This window comes from Triturus cristatus, chromosome 5_2 (assembly GCF_964204655.1).
Source record: "Triturus cristatus chromosome 5_2, aTriCri1.1, whole genome shotgun sequence".
In the NCBI taxonomy this organism is placed as follows: Eukaryota; Metazoa; Chordata; class Amphibia; order Caudata; family Salamandridae; genus Triturus; species Triturus cristatus.
In genome coordinates, this window is record NC_140588.1 from 863,182,942 (window position 1) to 863,202,562 (window position 19,621).

A 19,621-nucleotide genomic window follows, 5' to 3' on the forward strand; every position below is an offset into this window, starting at 1 on the left:
AAAGCCAGTCCTCATTTCTGTTTAGACCATTGCGAATTGTGTCAAGTAGAATAATAAGTTTCAGCTCTTCTTTATTCAGGATTTGTGCCAGATCGCCGCCTCTTGGTGGCAGCTTGATGACTCGTAGAACAGTCCATTTAATGTCATTGTCCTGGTGATTAGCCTGTTTGAAATGTTCAACCAGTGGTGCATTAGGGACATTACAGCGAATCCTGCTGCGGTTTTGACCGATCCTTGTTTTTATCTTCTGGGTAGTCTGCCCTATATAGTTTTTCTTGCATGGGCACTGAATCAAATAAATCACATTACATGTGTTGCAATTTGAGAAACCATTAGACTTAATAATAATGTCACCAAAAGAAAAAGTTTTACCTTCTAAGGTCAGATCACATAAATTACAATTGCCACATTTCGCGTGTCCCAGCAATGGCGTGAGCCCCCAATATGCATTAAGAGTTGTGGGAGTTGTTTTTTTGGGGATTGCAGCGCGCACTAGGTGGTCTTTTAAATTGCGGTTTTTGCGGAAGGCAAATAGTGGTCTTTCCAGATTGAGGTTGCCCGCATTCAATATGGGCCAGTGTTTCAGAACAGATTTACGCATCTGATTGGAGATGACAGAGAAGGTGGTGACACAAACAATTCTTTTGGTTTCTTTTTTGGGGTTGGGTGTGAGCAGTGTTTCCCTAGGGCAATACCAGGCCCGTTTCTGGGCGTTGCGAACAAGTCGCTTGGGGTAACCACGTGCTTTGAGCTTTTCAGACAGGACCGAGGCCTCGGTGAAGTAGTTTTCTTTTGAAAAGCAGTTGCGCCGAATGCGCAAAAATTGAGAGTATGGTAAAGAGTCCCTCAAGGCCCTAGGGTGATTACTCTCATATCTAAGCAATGTGTTCCGTTCGGTGGGCTTCCTGTAGAGTTTGGTGAGAAGCTCACCGTCAGAGTGGTATATGGTCAAATCAAGGAAGGGAATGGATGAGGAGTCAGTGGAGAGTGTGAACTGGAGACCTAGGCAGTTGTTGTTGAGCCAGTGTTGGAAATTGGTCAGTGAGTCAGTACTATTGTGCCAGATTAGAAAAACATCGTCAATATATCGACGCCATATTTTGATGCCAGATATAAAGGGGTTAGTGGGTGACAGAATGGTGGTAGTTTCAAGAAAATCCATGCACAGAATGGCCAAGTTCGGGGCAAAAATAGCGCCCATCGACGTGCCTTTAACCTGCTGGAAAAATACGTCATCAAAGCAGAAGAAGTTCCTAGTGAGGCAAATCTCAAGTAATTTCGAAATAAATAACGTGGGGACTCCATGTGGTCTTGGTCTAGATTCAAGAATTTGGTGGATAACTCTGAGGGCAAAGGGCTGTGGAATATTGGTATAAAGTGATTCCACGTCAAGGGTACAAAGGAGGTGCTCAGATGGATCAAATGGATGGTGCTCGATCAAATTGATCATGTCCATGCTGTCTCTAATATAGCATTGAGTCTGGGGTACGAAGTCTTTTATAAAATAGTTGACATACTGGCCTAGCGGTTCCAGAATAGAGCCGCAACCTGAGACTATAGGGCGGCCGGGGGGAGTGGTAAGGTGTTTGGGTATTTTAGGAAGAGTGTAAATTACCGGTGTTCTGGGTGATTTGGCATTAAGAAATTGGAGTTCTTTAGAGCTAAGAAAACCTTCATCTCTTCCTTCAGTGGTAATTTGAAGTATAAGAGCCTGTAATTCAATTGTGGGGTCTCTAGGAAGTCTGCAGTAGTGTTCAGTGTTGTGTAGTTGGCGGAATACCTCTGCTTTGTAATCAGTTAGTTCTTGTAAAACTATGCCTCCACCCTTATCTGCGGATTTAATGATAATGGAGTTGTTATTTTTTAAGGATTCAATAGCTTTCTTTTCCTGAAGGGTTATGTTAAATGGAATAAACTTTTTTGTGTCTTTCAAAGCATTGAGGTCTTTGAGTACCATTTTTTCAAAGGTGACGATTTCCACCGGTACCATGTTTGACGTTGGAAAAAAGGTTGAAGGGGGACGGAATGGTGTAAATGCCGTCGGTTGAGGTGTGGCATTATTCAAAAAATAGGCATGCAGACGAAGGCGTCTGAAAAATCTAAGTAGCTCAATATGAAGGTCAAGATAGTTAGGATGCGTGGTGGGGACAAAAGAGAGTCCTTTACTAAGCAGAGATAATTCAGTGTCAAGTAGGTTATGTGATGACAGATTAAAAATGGGAATAGTTGCCAATTGTGGGGTGGCGGTCGTAGTGGAGTTTACCATTGGTAAAATTTCTGTCTGGTCTGCCGTTCGCCGGGTTGGTTGTACCATCTCTGTGCCCGTTTGACTCGCCCCCGTCTCGATGGTTCTGTCTGGCCTCTGCCTAAAAAATTTTGGTTTCTGGAGGAAGTACTAGGGCCCTCACCTGGGTCAGAGTTATCGGAGGATTCTGCTGAGGTGTCTGAGAAGCCAACAAGGGTATTCCGTTTGTTAAAACGACCCGAAGGTCTGTTATTCTGTGGATTCGAGTAAGATCTGTTGGTGTAAAAGTCTTTTTGAAGGTAGGGGTATGTACGTTCAACTGAGTATGCTTTGATATCCTTCTTGACTTTGAGAGATTTCTTGTTTTGTTCAATTCTCTGGAATTCATCAGCGGATTTTTGAACAGATTCAATCAGTTTCTTAGCCTCAGTAACTGAACTAGAGTCTTTTATCTGTTTCTCAATCTCAGACAGTTCCTCATTGAGTGTCGTTAGTGTTTCAGTTGCAATATCGATACCCAGGACTAACCAATGTCTAGAACACGTTGTGCCAATATAACTGAAGTTGTTAATGTATTTGGGGTTATCCGTGAATATACCGGGAATATTTCTCACTTGGAGCCCCACTGGAATGATATCGGCTTTAAGGTATTCAGTTAACATACGAACCATGAGTTGGAGACGGATCTGCTTTTTCTTACACTTTTCTAGTTGTTCTGACAGGGAAATATTTGGGCTAGCAGTGTTGTCAACTGCATCAGTAAATAGGGAGGGACCATCTGACTGTTCGTTAACTCTATCATGCACTAGTTCACCGTACAACGATACCTTCGTGCGGTTGACCACACGCTCCACTACGGACCATTGCTAGTCCCTCACGCGCACTTTTGCAACTCTAAGTCTGTACGCTCGGTCCTGCCTCGTTCATTCGGGTTAATTCACCAGTTATTCTCACAAATACAACTTCCTTCGCTCCAACAACCAACCACCTGTTGTGTTCCTCACGTATGGCATGCCGTGCATGGTAACTGGCATCATTGGTTCTTCTCAGCGTTTTAATTTACCTCTCCTTCTCTTTTTCCTTTTCCATTCCTACAGGAATTGTAAAATTCAGGCTTTTATTCTTTCTAGTCCTGATGATGATCTATGTATTGGTTGAATAGATCGAAACGTCGTCGACCCCATGTACAAACATGCATTTTAAACGCATTTGTTAAAAATTGTGCATGACATTGTACCTTTAAGAAAGCTTGCCCTTGTATCTCGTACTGGCTATAAGCTTCATTCTTCAGCCTGATGTATGTTTCTTGTGTTTGACTGTCTGTACCTTTTGTTCAGTTGTTAAGGACACAGGACTGTGTCCCACTCTACATTCTATTATATGTCAGAAATTATTTCTATTGATTATTAAAACTTCAATGCCCGGCTGGGCATTGTACAAGTGATATAGAGCCGATTCTGGTCTATATTTATCGCATGCTGCATTGTTTTTGAAGGACCTCCTGTTTTTCAAATTAGCCAGATCAAGTACAGGTAGATTCAATCCAGTCAGGAATTACGAAACATTTACCTTGCATTCAGACTATGGGGGAATGTAAAGGCCACAACAATACACCTAGAAGATTTCATGGATGGCTGTCTTACTATTGTGCATCTGGCGCAGTTGATCCCTAAGTATTGTAATCTGCTGGCTTGTTGCTATGCAACTGAGGAGGCAGGCCATGAGTTGCCCTGACATATCTCCCTCTGCGTACATTTCAGTTTGTCATGTTTCAAAGTAAAAGCAGTGCAGTTGCTCAATTAGACGGTTGTGGTGTGTTTGAGCATCTGTCAGCATCTGTAACATCCCAGGATGCAACTGTACCGCAGTATCCTGCTGACCTAGTGGTGGTTTTGTTTCCATTAAAGCCCTGTGGGTATTAGCCCTAGCCACCACAAAAGCCACATCCACCTGACACTCAGTACCGCTTTCAGTGCTTTCCACTTCAAAAACCTAATAGTTAAATAATTGGAGACGGAATCCCTCAGTAAGGAGAAAATTGCATTTGCCAACAACAATGTAGGCTGCAGTCACCATGTGTGGACTAAGGGTCGCTGCACACTACACGCAATGTATAGGTGTATTGTGTTATGTTAAGAGAATGTTCTTCACAGGTATTCAGCATCTAGCACCTCATGCTGTAGTGTGTGGTGCCAACAGATATTTCGATTCATAATGTGCTGATTGTTTACTGCAGAGTAGTAGGAGTACTCGTGGTTCTCAGTATGTAGGATCCACTAACAGTGTCAGAGGGGCCAGTGCGCAGCCCATTGTGAAAGGCATACAGCCAACACTGGAGAGGATGCTGGGTGGGATGAAGGTTAATCTGTGGCTCTTGAACACACATGACATTGCCATCCTTAAGCCAGGGGATATGGGTACACCTTGTGAGGATGAAGGATAGGTGCAGAAAGAAGTCCGGTTTGTCCACATTCGGCATTAAAACACTGCTCCATAATCTTGGAAAACATCAAGGAGCCCCTCAGGCAGTGTCTAATGGGCTAAATGGGACCCCCGTACAGACACACACAAGGGATAACCTTGAGAAACCAGAGGAGATTATGCCCAAATAATGGCTCTGCAAACACTTCTGGAACTGGGTCTCTTGTAACAGTGCAATGTTTTTTACTGCTTTTTCCAGAGATATCATCACAACTTGTTTCTCTTTCTTGTTGTCCACATACCTCTCACATTCAAAGTCATAATGGAGTGAATTCCCATGTGTGTGTGGTGTAGTGGGAAGTGTGAGGAGGCATTTCTGGAGTAGTCTGGAGTATCACTGAGCCATTGAGCGATCCGTGGCAGCACTGCACCCTAGGTCGCCAGCCTTACCACAGGTAACGCCACTGCGGACCAACCCCCCATTCATCCTCAATGCAGGCCCGAATCTTGGTACTCTGGTACCACTGTGCCCATCTACTGGCTCAACTCCATTTTCCTTGCCAGCACTGGACCATCACCTAAGTTCCTTTGGAGGCATGAACCCTTCCCTCCCTCAACCATTGTGTCAATCAACTGGTCATATTCCAGTCTACAAACTCCTTCTGGGATCCATTCTCCTGAGGTTGTATCTGTCCATCTCCAAATCCTATTGGAGGCCTTATTGTTCTCAGGCATGCATTCATTTTGTCCTGATGATGATCTCAGTATTCTCATAAAGAGATTAAAACGTCGTCAACTTGCTTGACACCGTACACACAATTTAATTCAATATTTAAGTGTAACGGTTGTGTTTTCATTTTATTTTGCTTGTGTCATGGTTCATACTGCGTACAAGCCTGTTTGCCCTGCCTGAATGTTTGTTTTCGTTTTCTTATGTCTACTGTAATGTGTAGGACGCAGGACTGTGTCCCACTTTATTTTGTTTTACTTAGATCTTGTCATCTATAATCATTACATTTCTCTGTCCGGCTGGACAGAAGTAATATAGCACTGACTCAAGTCTATATTCATTTTTTATGTGTATTAGATCTTTATCAAGGACCACTGTTCTTGCAAATTATTGATACCCAAGGTCCTTGGTTACCACATTGGGTCCCCTTGTTTCGTTCAAATACCCAGGTGGGTCACCAGCACACATCCTACAGTTTTCACGTGAGGGAGATATTGGCCCTAATCAATCGACTGCCATTCAATGGTTCTGCCTCATGAAAGTAAATATGAAGCCTCAACACCTCCATCCCAGGGCAGTATCCAAGAGGAAAACTGAGAAATCAGTGACAAAAGCAACCTACATAGGGGAACTTAGAAGTTATGCCCACACACAACTCAGTGAAGGCTCGTATAGGTGTAGGGAATGTGCCTTGTAATGCCAAAAGGTTTTGCATATGCTAGTGTTCTACTAGTGGTCATGTCAACAATCTGTCATGAACAATCATTGGCAGACAGCAAGCAACAGCTAACACAAACTACATCCTAATCTTTCATCTGGCAACTGTATTTGCATACTTGCATCTACCTATTCTCTCTATGTGTACATTTCCACATTACCTCTTGGCTTGCATAACCCATACTTGTCTGGTCTGACCCCTCTCACATCCCCCCTCAAAGTACATGCTCATCTCTCAACCCATCTTTCACCCACAAGCTCTTTACAATCACCCTCTGGTGCTGCCATCCTTAATACCATATCTGCCCTACAAGCTCTACCCTTGTACTCTAACTCTTCCACCCAGACTGTCACATTCTTATTCTGGTGCTGCACCTCTTACATCCATACCTACACATACACCTATCCACTTTGTTTAACCCAAAAACTTTAACCTTGTCTCACTGTGGCTCCGTCACATCCTCATCTTAGTCTGTGCTCCATACCTTTATTAACATTTGCACATTAACAACTACCTTTCTCAATACATCTGCCATGTCACATCCATTTCTCACCTTAGTGCCACAGACTACAGCTCTCATCTCCTGCCAGCTTCTAACCTTGTCTAGCTGGTTCTACCTCAATCACATCTACCTATTCCTAGCATACCTCACACAGGATTTAACCTGTTTTTTAAGGTCCCACACTCTGATATACACACCCCAGCATTTCCAAAAATTCAAATTGTAATAATGAGGATATTTCATCTATACTATACCAGAACTGCCTTTGACTTTAACTCCTCCCTTACACTCTTATAAATAGTATTACTTGTTCTGCCCATGTTACGTCTGAGTCTATCCTCTATTTCCAAAATGGAACCACAATTCACTCTCACCTCTACCCTTGTTTAGCTAGCTCAGCCCCTACAACATAAACCTCTCCAACAACATGTACAGGTAGGCCTCACATGCCAACACCCACCTCCTCCCCTGTCTGTCAATTTAGTGCATGGGTGTAACACAGGCTCTTGTAGCACCTGACAGCAGATTGGCCCACAACACTTCTGTGCACTCACAGTCCACTCGGCTTACCACATGTAGAACAGGGCAATTCACTAGCCATAACATCACCCCAAATTCATCTGTGTGTGATCTTGGCCAGCATCAAGCATGTCTCAAAAGTAGTCCATTGCTTTCAATGCACAAATGACTACATACTCACATATCATATGCTCAACCACAAATGATGTGTGGGTAAAATTGTATAGCCCTAGCTTGTACAGACAGAAATATTTGTCAGTAAAAAGTGAGCAAAAATCTAAAATCTCATTTCTCCACTCTTCTCCCTCTTCCCTCATCCCTGTTGAGCAGTGCCCATTGTGCTACAATGCCATTATGTCTGTCAGACTTCAGTTGTATGGGCATACCATTGGATTCCCCAATGTTTATCCAGGCAGGGGTTGGTTGCAGTCTCACCCATAGCCCCCTCAATGCTGTAATGATGACGATGCATTGTGTATGCCAAGTGAGGGGTGAGAGCAAGTCATGCGTTGAATGAAAATAAATCCAGATTAAACATTGTCATTGTCATTCTAGTCTGTAAACTGAAAGGCCGTTTGTGCCAAACATATTGACATCTCAGCCCATTCTTAAGGGACCCAGTTGAGGGGTGTTGTGCGTTGATTGTGCATCGCCCTGATGCTACATGGATGAAGAATGCAAGGGGGGAGGCTGTCAAACTATAGCTCGTAAAAGTGACAGCCCACTAAATGCAGTTCCCTGTTGCTGGGCTCTGCAGTCATTAGCAATTGTGAGGCCCTTGTCAGCTTTCCACTGCAGGGTCAGCCCGTACTAGCACACAGCATCAAACCTTACAAAGCCAAAAAAACAGAGATAAAACCAGCGTCCTATTTACAAGAGGGTGCTAACATGCATAATCGCATGTTACCACCCTTTTTCCCAACACCTTTTTGCATCTCCAATGAGATGCAAAGTGGGCGTTACTGGGTGTACCCAAGATGGACTACCTGGCAAATATCGCTGATGTTTACATCACGATATTTACAAGGCAGCCCACATGATTTTAGCACATATTAGATTTTGGCGAAAATGGCAGTTTTTGCTAGAACCTAACGTCTGCTAAAATCCTGACTTAGCCATCCCTAACATAGGGGGTGGATTATGCTGATACGACCCTGTGGGTCGTATCAGCAAGGTTATCGCCCTTTTGCAGGGAACATCGCTGGAAAACCAGCGATGTTCCCTGCAAAAGGGTGATAACCTTGCTTTCTCTGGAATTTTTATCGCCCTGGAGTAACGCGTTGTTAATAACGTGCTACCAGGGTGATAAATACCAGAGATAGCCTGCGATAATATAATTATCGCTAAGCACGGCCAGCGATAATTATATCGCTGGCCGTTGTTAATATGCCCCCAATTTAGTGGGCACAGCTAGGGTAAAAGGTATATGTCCCAAAGTCTTGTAGCATTTATGCACAGTGTTAGGAAGATGAATCATATAATTTTCCACATTGGATACATTTCACCATTTTGCCATGTAAACGCAGGTCAGCCCACTACCAAGACCAATGACTGCATCTTCCTCATGCCTTATGTGGATCGATATGCCACTGGGCCATCTGGATGCATCCTCTGTACAAACTATTAGTCCTGAACTTCTTGCTCGTAAATGTATATTCAACACTTTGTATCTTTTTCTCAAGACTGCAGAAGTCCACATTTATAAAGGCCAAGTCTGAATGTCCCTGCATTGTGCACACTTTGTACAACTTAAATGGTATTGCTTTTCATCTAATTTTTGTAAAGCACTTCCGAATGATGCCCATGTGACATCTCTGGATCTAACGTTAAGGCAACCAAAGCATAGTTTACAAAGCATCATGTATGGCCAGTCATGAGTATTACACATGAGAACAATTGGGAATGTGTAACTGACACTATCCCTTTCAATCAAAACCCTGTTCCACCAGAGACCTATTTTGTTCGCCAGTGAATGGCATGTGTTGTCACTTTTACAGAGTCAGAAACATTGACTCACTTTTTGGAAAAGAGAGGATTGAATTTTACACCCAATCAAGTGAAAGCCCAGTGTGACAGATGACTTGAGTTACCTAACCTGTAATTTGCCAATCGGATACTTTGGAGTACACTGGTCACTAATGCTGGGACATAACATTGGCACACTGACGAAATACTACTCACCAAGCCCCCAACATAGACATTACCTTCTACCTGGATGTATAGCATGGGCTTTCACAGTTGAGTGATCCAACATCAATACACTTCACAGAGTTGTCGTGTCCACACAGAAAACAGTCCAGACATGTGTCAATGTGCTGGCACATGTTGAGCACTTATAATAGTTCTGAAGGTTATCTCCATGCACATGTTGTTCGCATGGTTTCTGATTACAATAGCATGGCACTCCTGTAAATACCCTGACCATTTTATCCTCACATGTTCCAGATGAAAGGGGCATAACCATACATCTACTTATCCTTGTGCATATGCATCTTTAAACATTGAACTGTAGTTTTGTGTGTCTTACAACCTACAAAAGGGCTAGCAGGCTAAGATACTTGCACATGCATGGGTTAATATGTTGTGCAGCAAGGCACATACCCACCCCCTCCTTGCTGCTGTCTGGCTCTCAACTGCCCATCCAGGTCAGGGAAGACCACTGCAAGGATGCATCTCATTAGGAGGGTCAGGGTGTGGCACACACCCCTCTTGCCTGAATGTGACAGGCCCAGCTGGACTCTCCCGATCTTCCGGGTCCAGCCTCTCAAGTCCTGCTACTGATTCATGCAGTGTGCACTGTGCCGAAAGGTGACCTCCACAGAACGCACCTTACAGGCGATGGTCCTCCACAGGTAGACCTTCTGGAGGGAGTTGACCTGGAAGGATAACATGGTGACATGCCATTGGTTCACATGCAACATGTACTGGTGCACATTGTTCACAACCAGTTTGCCCACACTGTTTAAAAGTTAGCAATGTGGCATTCTGTGCACTTCACCAGTGTTCAATGATGGCAGTTATGTACACACTTTGAAACTTTTAAATTCCTGTTTAAATGGTTTTCTCTAGGATTCCTAATGCTGGAAGTGCATGGTTAGTAACAATGCTGTCTGAACATCACTCACCTGGTGTGCCATAGAGCTGCCTGTACAGGGGCAGGAGCTTGTCCAACAGCATCTGGTTCTCCTCAGCTGTAGTGGCTGGGGTCCTGAGCCCCGAGGATGTGGACAGCAGCAGAGAGATGAGGAGGTCCTGGAATCATGCAGTTAATGCAGGCAAGTGAACTCTCTAGGGAACAAACCGACTCATATCTAAACCGCATGGGCAGTCTTCAGTCCATGCAGTAGAAGCAATAGGTCCAAATCGGTCGCATTTTCCGAAACTGTCCAAAGCATTCCATTGCTTATAGACTACATACCTACTGCACAGTTAAAAAAATATAATCGGACCGCGAGTGACTTTGATATCTTACTAATGGACGTTTACTATGTTGGTTTACACGCCATGCGCACACAATCCGAGACCCGCGACTGTCACCATACCCACTAACAACCTATAGCTTTTTTCTTATTCGGTTATGATGTTCCTATTACAACCTTTGAAAAAACGATCGGCAGGGCAAACAAGTTTGTAAACGTTGTGAGTTTGTGATACTCCATGGCTAGATACAGTATTTTTCTGGGGAAAGGTAAATCTAACTGAAAGTTCACACTCCCACGATGACCTAACCTTGAGGGGCACATGACTCGCTGATTGGGAGGCTAATACAAACAGGAAAGGAAACTACTCCATTTTGCCTCTTAGGGTTGTTCACAGTCAAAATGCCTTTTTGTTGCATTCCAAGTACATTCTTCACCTAGTCACTGCATTACAGGACAGTGTGACCCAGTGTGTAATCTGTATGATGTAAGACTGGAAAGCTGGTGTGTGCTTCAAGTCCTGGATACTACATTCCCAGAGGAATGACTACACCATAACATTAGGCAGCCACATACGCTTAGCTCTGATATGTGAGTATCTTTGATTTCTTTGTGTGCTACACTTATGTGTACAACTGCATTTTCTAGCACATCAGGTAGAAACACCCAGCCCATGTTCAGTAATGTTCTTCGGGATGTGTTGTAGGCATTGACCCATTACATGGACCACTACATCAAGTTTCCTAAACCAGGAGAATTGTCTGACATCAAGGGTAATTAATATGCATTAGGATAGACACCCTATGTAATTGAATCTATTGATGGCACTCTTGGTGAGTTGATAGCACCATAGGCCAATCAACAAGTGTATTGCAACAGGAAACATTTCCACCTCATCAATGTCCAGGTGGTGCGTTTGGCTGGCATGTGCATCTCATACGTCTGTGCCCATTTCCCTGGGTCTGCCCATGATGCACATATCCAGTGTAACAGCCTCATCCCCCATTTGATGAGTCAACTTCAATATGACCGGGCCTGACTTGTTTGTAGATGATGTTGTATATGAATGTTGTAGTGTGTGTTGGTTGTATGTCAGATAGTGATATGTTGTTTGACAACTGAACTATTTTCTGTGTTCAATGTAGGAGACTTTCCATAATCCTACCAGCCATAGTTTCTGACACCACTGCACAACACAGTCACCCCAGCAGAAGTGCCCTTCAATGAGGCCCATGGCAGGACCAGGCGCATAGTGAAGCAGACTTTTTGCTGTCTGGATAAGATGGGAGAAGCCCTCCAATATGCCCCAGGTAAGGTGTGCAGATAATCGTGGCTTGCTGCATGCTACACAACATAGCAATACGTAAGGACATACCAATGATGGTGGATGAAGGAGACCAGCAAGTGCCACCAATGGAGGATCCAGGACTTGGCCGAGATGACAATGGTGATGATGATGATGGCGTGGATTTGAGACAACAGCTTCTCCATACCTTTTTCACATGACTAAGTATGCAATGAGAGGAGGTGACTAACCACCATTACTTGTTGTTATGTAGCTGGTGGACAATTTGTATGTATGCTTGGGAGTGTATTGTAAGTGTCCTGAAGTTTTTTCAAAGACTGGTTATTGACAGTATTTCAGTAAAGTCTAGCTAAGGTAAACAATGCCATTGCTGTGATTTAGATGTCATACTTCTCTGACTTGTGCTACCTTATTTCTGATTGCTAAATTCTGTTGTTTATGCTTTTTACCAGGGCACATTGACATGTCATTTACAGTGCGGACTTGCAGAGTTGTGACCTCACCACACATATGATGCTGTGACAGACACCGACATGGAGATTTTGCTGAACTCCCTGACACGCACTTCCTTCAGACCTGATAGTCTGGTGATTTTGTTATTAATGCCTTTCAGTACTGTGTGACATAATCATAGTTTTTGATCCTGCACCATGTTGGATCTGGCAAATAAGATAAAAATGTCCCACATTGAGGTGTGCCTTGTCTGATATCACACATCCGTTCAAGTCAAAGTTTCACCATAACGAACTAGTTGGCTAACAATGATTGTTGACTAGGCTGGCAAGTAGTGGTAGTTGTGTAGACAATTCAGTTCCAGTGAATATCTACCATGTACTACAGTGTGTCTGAAAACCTAGTTGTGTATATCTATCATGCTGTGCAAAAGTTCATTTACTCACAGGCACTTAGTTTTCTACTGACAACCAGTGCTTCATTTTAGGCGGAGGTTTCTGGTGCTCAGCACCGGCAGTTTAATGGTTTCTGCTGCTCGACACCAGCGCTTATTTGTTTACAACACAGGTAAGACAGTTTGCGACATGGTGGCACTGCTCATCTAAGTTAGAGATGAGCAGGACAATGGTTGTTTATGGTTGTTTATGAATGCAATATGCATTCAAAATGACTAATTCCTACCTCCTCAGCAATTCCTTTCGTTTTGGGGACCTTCAATAATCTAAACTGTCGCACTTACAGCGAAAGAGTTGTTTGGTACCATTATTGACAGCAATGAGGTGCGATGGTTGGTGCAAGCTGCAGTGGTCTCCTGGCCAGGGCCCCCGCACTTATTAGTCTACAAATTAAGCACTGCTTACAAGTAGTTTACACTTTCATTATTATGATTATAAGGCGTTGACAATATGTACATTTTGAATTCGAAGTCACAGCAAGTATTGCTGTGTAAAGTGGTTTATTTTGGAAACAGTGCAACATTGAAGCCACACAATGGTGGAGTGCTCATAACAAAAAATAAAGTACAGATTGGAATTGATAGTGTTTGCTAATGAAATCCAACAGAGACAAGCCAGAGGTCTTCAAGTCCAAAGTCCAACGTTGACTCTCCATCAGATGTGGGACAGTTATTTTTGACACTCTACAAAGTGAACGCTTGGCACACAATGGATGATATCAAGGATACCTTTTTACTTCCTAGTGTTGGTGCATTGCCATCTGACTCTGACAGATGTTTTCTCAGATGCCCCACCCCTAGGTTGAGTCGGAGAACCACTGCTGCAGGCTCCTGGGGTACTGTGGACTCTCTGCTTTACTCAATGTCCCTCTCTGTGGCTTGTGCAGATGCAGTTGCAACAGATGTAGTGGGCACACAGGGAGGTGTGCTTAGGTGAGTAGCGATCTGGTGGAGGTTGGTACCAATATCCAGTAGCACCTCAGTAATGTTGTTCATTTTAGCATTGAACTGGCCCATACGTTGGTTTTGTTCAGCCTCTCGATGTTTCTGAGGATTTGTATGACCTGGCCCATTTTTCCCTGGTACCCTTCATAGGCAATGATTAACTGGGAGAAGTTTGGGTGGTCATCAGCAGCACTAGCTGCTTGACAGCGTGGATCCACATGACCCCTCTCACCACCCCTACCCCCATGAGCATGCACAGTTGACAGTGACACAGTTAACCCTGAGCCTCCTTCCTCATTGGCAGTGGTGTTGTTGTTGGTCAACTCTAGAGTGCTCTGTGTTGCAGGGCTGTTGTTATTGGCTGGACTGCTGTGTCTGTCGGGGTAGGGGGACAGCTGGGTGTTGTTAGCTGAGGTGGGAGTTGTCACAATAGATCCTGCTGAAGCTGCTGGTGATGTCTGCTGGCCCAAACCTAATGGACCAGGTTGCTCCTCCTCGTCCAAGGATGAGTGAAAGTCCTCATCTCCAGTGAGTTCATGGTCGGCTGGATTTGGGACTGGCTATCATCATTTGGCCCTGTAGTGTTCCTAGCTCACCCTGTGGGCACAGAAATTCCACAGTCATGTATGTGAATGTCCAAGGCACATAAAATTGTACCCATTACGTAAGTGACTGGACCAATGATTCAGTTTATGATAATAAATTGGCCTCCTTCACCTATGATGATAGCCTATGTTTTGGGTGAAAAATGCAATTTGGACCAGATTTGGATTGGTAATAAGCTCCACCTATACACAGAAGTGGTCAAGTTCTGTTTAGTTCTTATGGCATGCCCCCTGACATTTATTTGTTCCTGACACTTTGTAGAAAACACTGGTGTCTTAGTATGCTCCACATCTGTAGAATAACATTGACATACGTACTCTTTAAATCCTAATGTTAGAGTTTGTCAGGCCTTTGTACTGGGCTCAATTCATGTATCAGGAGTTACATAGGTGTGACGGCCTATACACTCACAGTCTTTTGCTTTCACTGGAATTTTGTGATCATGATATGAGTGAGGTGCCTTTTGTTCTCATCTCATGATCCTCAAGTGAATGTCTGTAGGGAGCCAAATGTGTGACTGCTTAGCTTTGTGCATACACAGCTCTTGGATTTTCTATTTTGACTCCATAGTTAGATTGGCTCTCAAGCTTTTCTTTTTGCTAATTTAGAGCTAACTATTTCATGAGCTGGGGTTAGAGTGCTCATGGGCAGTTTGGGAAACTTAAACTCCTCCTCCCACCCAGTCCAACCATGCCACCAGGAAGAGTGTTGTCCAGACAATGATGGGTAGTGTACTTGCAAGATGGCATTCACTGGTGACTGGTGTTTGAAGCACAAGGCCCAATTGGTAGTTATGATTGAGTCAGACACCAGTCACCAATGTCAACCATTTTGCTAGTATATTTCACATCACTGTTAGGAAAGCATAATTCCATGTGTGCTGGTTGGGCTGGGTGGGAGGAGGAGTGTTTGCAATTACTAAATCTCCCATCAGGCCCTGTCCTACACTTACTCTTCCCTCCCAGACAAACCGCACCACTGGCAGAATGGTTTCCTGACAGTGAGTGGAGGTAGACTATCAAGATGGCTGTCACTGGTGCCTGGTGTCTGACTTGACCACAACTCCCATCAAGGACTTGTGCTCCAAACACCAGTCCCCAGTGTTATGTTATATTATGTTAATGCTGTTTATATAGCGCACGTATCACCCGGGGGCATCTCGGCGCTGTTGAGGAACCTGATAGGGAGCACAGCCAGATGAAATTAATACAGATAGGCTTTTAGTTGTTTTCTGAATTTACTGTAAGTAGAAGTCTCACGGAGAGCTATGGGTAACTTGTTCCAGTACCTTGGGGCGAGATAAGAAAAGGCCTTGCCCCCAGTGCTAGTTTGACGTATTCGGGGTACACACAAAAGGGCTTGGGTACTTGATCTGAGATTTTGGAAAGGAACGTAAGTAGTGAGTTTACTTAGAAGATAGCGTGGACCTTTGCCTCTCACAGCGTTATAGCAGAGGCAGAAAATTTTAAAATAGGACCTCTTCTTTACAGGTAGCCAATGCAGTTCCCTCAGCAAAGGCGTGGGTACCTGCAGGACGGTTCAGGATTAATCTTGCTGGGGTGTTCTGGACCACCTGTAACTTTGCAAGCAAGGTCTCACTCACTTCGGCCAGCAGAGCATTCCCATAGTCCAGTCTACTGATCACCATCGCCTGGACAAGGGTTCTTCGGGAGTTAGTGGGGAGAAAGGGAAAGATTCTGCGCAGAAGGCACAAGTTATAATAACAGGAACTGGCAGTAGCAGGGATATGGTCTTTCATACTTAGAGTATGGTCAAGTTTTATCCCTAAGTTTCTTACACTTTGTTTGGGCATGGTAACCGCTCCCAATTGGTGTGGCCACCACTCGTCCGACTAAAGGGTTGGGGCTTTCCCCATTAGCATGATCTCTGTTTTTTCTGGGTTCAGCTGGAGGCAATTCTCAGTCATCCAAATGGTGATTGCAAGCATTCCGGCCGACAAGTGCATTTTCTCTGATTCTAAATTCGGGCCAACGGTAAACATAAGCTGGGTATCGTCAGCGTATGAAATTATCTCAAGCCAAACTGCTCTACAATCTTTGCTAATGGAGCCATATAAATATTGATTAGCGTCCCTGGGGTACGTCCTTATCCAACTTCATTTTGTCTGAGGAATAAGGTCCTAATATTATTGTCTGTTGTCTATCTGATAGGAAATGCTTCAGACATTTTAAAGCTGTTCCCTGAATACCACAGGCCTGCAATCTTTTCATAAGCTTTGGGTGTGAGATGGTATCGAAGGCGCGGACAGATCCAATAGTATCAGTACGATCAAACCTCCAGCATCCATCACCTGTCTAAGAGTATCAGTCACGACCAGGAGTGCGGTTTCGATGCTAAAACCAGGTTGGAAACCCGATTGCGAGCGATACAGATTTTTATAGGTTTCAAGATATGACCCCAGCTGCCTATTTATTGGGCTTTCCAATTGCTTATCCAACAAAGGCAACCGACTGAGAGCCGGAGAGACGTACCACACCAGATCGTGTAAATCACCTGACTGGCTTAAATCGTTCAATCCTACCGATAGGAGGAAATATTCAACTAACTTAATGACGCTTGATACATGTAATGCTACCACCACCTGAATAATAAGGACTTCCAATTGATTGAAACGCCCTTCATACTCACAGATATTCTTGAAAATCTGCACTTAGGCTATATACCCATCCCTACTGTCCTGAAGAAGACCCGCTGTGACGCTTATTAGATTTTGTGCAGCACACGGGGTCGAAACGTCTACGTATCCTTTATGTCAACACAACGCTTCTGATCACAGCTTGATTTATAAAGGATCGTGAAGTATACGTAAAAAATCATAAGGACTAAACAGAAATTGTACCCTTCCCTATTGATTACACATTCATTTTTTGTCTTATATGTAGTGTACTTTCTTTATTACTTATCACCACATGTCACTTTTCCACCACAAGTCACTCATAATCCGCATTTTCATTTGAATTTATGTATCGCAACAGCCTAGAATATCTGTTATTCCTTTAAATTAGCAAGTGAAATATCTTATTGGTGTGTGTTATCTTTTTCTTGCTCATTGATAATTGTTACATGTAATTTTCATGTGTTGTGAACACTCTAAAGAAATTGAGAATTCCCGACAGAACCATTCTTTTTACGTAACACCCAACAAGGTGGCTTTTTACAATATAGGCCGTACATATGCTTCCTTCCACGCCGAGGGAATAGTTCCTGTTTGTATGGAGCAATTGAAAATATTTTGGATCGTGGGGGCACAGCAAGTGGCTAGCAGAGCCATCATCTTAGGGGAGCAGGAATCATGGGGTGAGCCAGATTTAGCTGTAACTAAGGAATTGTGAACTTCCCCTAGCGTGGCCGTCTGAAAACAATCTAGAGTACTATGGGTTACTTTTCCTTGCTTATCTGATCTGATACTGGTCTCTGAGTCCTACAAAGCTGCAACCGGAAATTGGCATAGATATTAGAAATCTTTTCCTGAAAGTAGACCACGAGTGAGTCACAAAACTCCTGGGAATCTACTGGGGATTTGGTGCATGCTTGCGGGGAGACGAAATCCCGTACTATATTGAAGAGGGCCTTTGAGGAATTACTAGCTTGTTCAATTTGATTTATGATAAAAGTTTGTCTAGCAATTTTTATATTCAGATGATATTGGGACAAAGCCTGTTTGAAAAGATCCCTATCTTGTGGGTCTTTCCTTCTCTGCCAGAGTCTCTCAAAGGTTTTACATTTGGATTTTTCTACATTTAAGTCTGGTGTGTACCAAGGGGCTGATGGTTGTCGCTGTGAGGGGCCGTAATTTTTAAAAGGAATTGTTGCGTCCAGTGCCGTCATGAAGGCGGAGTTGAAACCTTCCAGCAGCTTAGATACTTCAAGATCGCTATTAGGAGGTTTGGGGTGGAAAGCCTCACGGAAGGATTCAAGAGTGAGTTTATGCCATGGTCTTCGCGCTTCTTGTTGCCGCCCTTTATTCGCTACGGGGCCCACAAGGCTCAGGGTTTAATAGCAAATGTAATAATAAAGTGATCGGTTCACGATAGGGGGATTGGAGGTTTACAGACCAGATGGTCTGTGTTGGAAAAGATTAAATCCAACGAATGACTGGCCAAATGTGTTGGGCCTTTAACTCTTTGGGTGAGTCCTAGTAATTCTAGATTAAGTAGAAGTTTATTAACTTCGGGGTTGGTATATTCTTCCCCATGGAAGTTAAAGTCACCAAGCAAAATAAATTGATTTGATGTTAGGACATACATTACTATTTGTTGTATCAATTGATCACAGACGTTAGCCCTGGGTCCTGGAGAGCGATATATCAGTGATCCATTCCAGCTGTCTGTCGCGGATATGTTTATCTTAAAGATCCCTAATTCCATTCAGCTGTTGCTGATGGTAGAGATCCAGTTCACATTGAGGGAGTTTTTAAAGGCAATGGCAATGCCACGGCCTGTTTTTCCTTTCCTGTCAAGATAAATAAATGTATAACTCTCCGGGATGGCTAAATTGATCGATGGATGATTTGCAGAGTTTAGCCATGATTCTGTCAAAAAACAGATATCTGGGGAGTGTGAAGTGCTCATATCCCATATTTCAATGGGGTGCTTTCCTGGAGATCTAACGTTACAAAGTAGGCTCTTTAGACCGTATGTTTTTAAATCTTGGCTACTTCCTGGATCTGGTGATGTAATCAGTTCCAGGTCACATTGAAAATGTCAGTTTCCACAAGCTACCGGGCCTTCTAAAAAGTGTGAACATTTTTTGGAGCAGATTACATGAGGTGAGAGCTTTGCAAGTTCCTGGGTTCTAATCAAATGCAGGCAGTCAGCAGAGTATGACAGACGCTTTGGATTTAGGGTAGTTACCTTTGTTGTACCAGCGTTCCTGGCCTCTGGGCTCGGTCGGGCTCGGACGGGCACAGACGGCTTGCCTTTGGCGTTAGAGCCTCCATATGTAGTGTCAGGGGTAGAAGACTAGCCTGCTGACCTACACTACCCCCAAAATGGTGGTCCCGCTCCGGAATAATCATGGAGAGTACCAAGGTCCTTGCCACCCCAAGCAGCAGCCTCAACTTCAGAAAACTGTATAGCAGCGGTGAGTTCAATTTGTAAATAATGAAAACAGTAGAAATACAGGTGAAAATACTTAAAAATCCGAGCAGTTAAAAAAGAGCAGAAACGCTATAGTCCTCTCCCAGCTCAAGCCTCAGGAGTCTAGTCAACCATCTTGCTAGTCCAATTGAATGAATGAATGATGGAATTTGTATAGTGCCAGAATCACCCCTAAGGGGTATA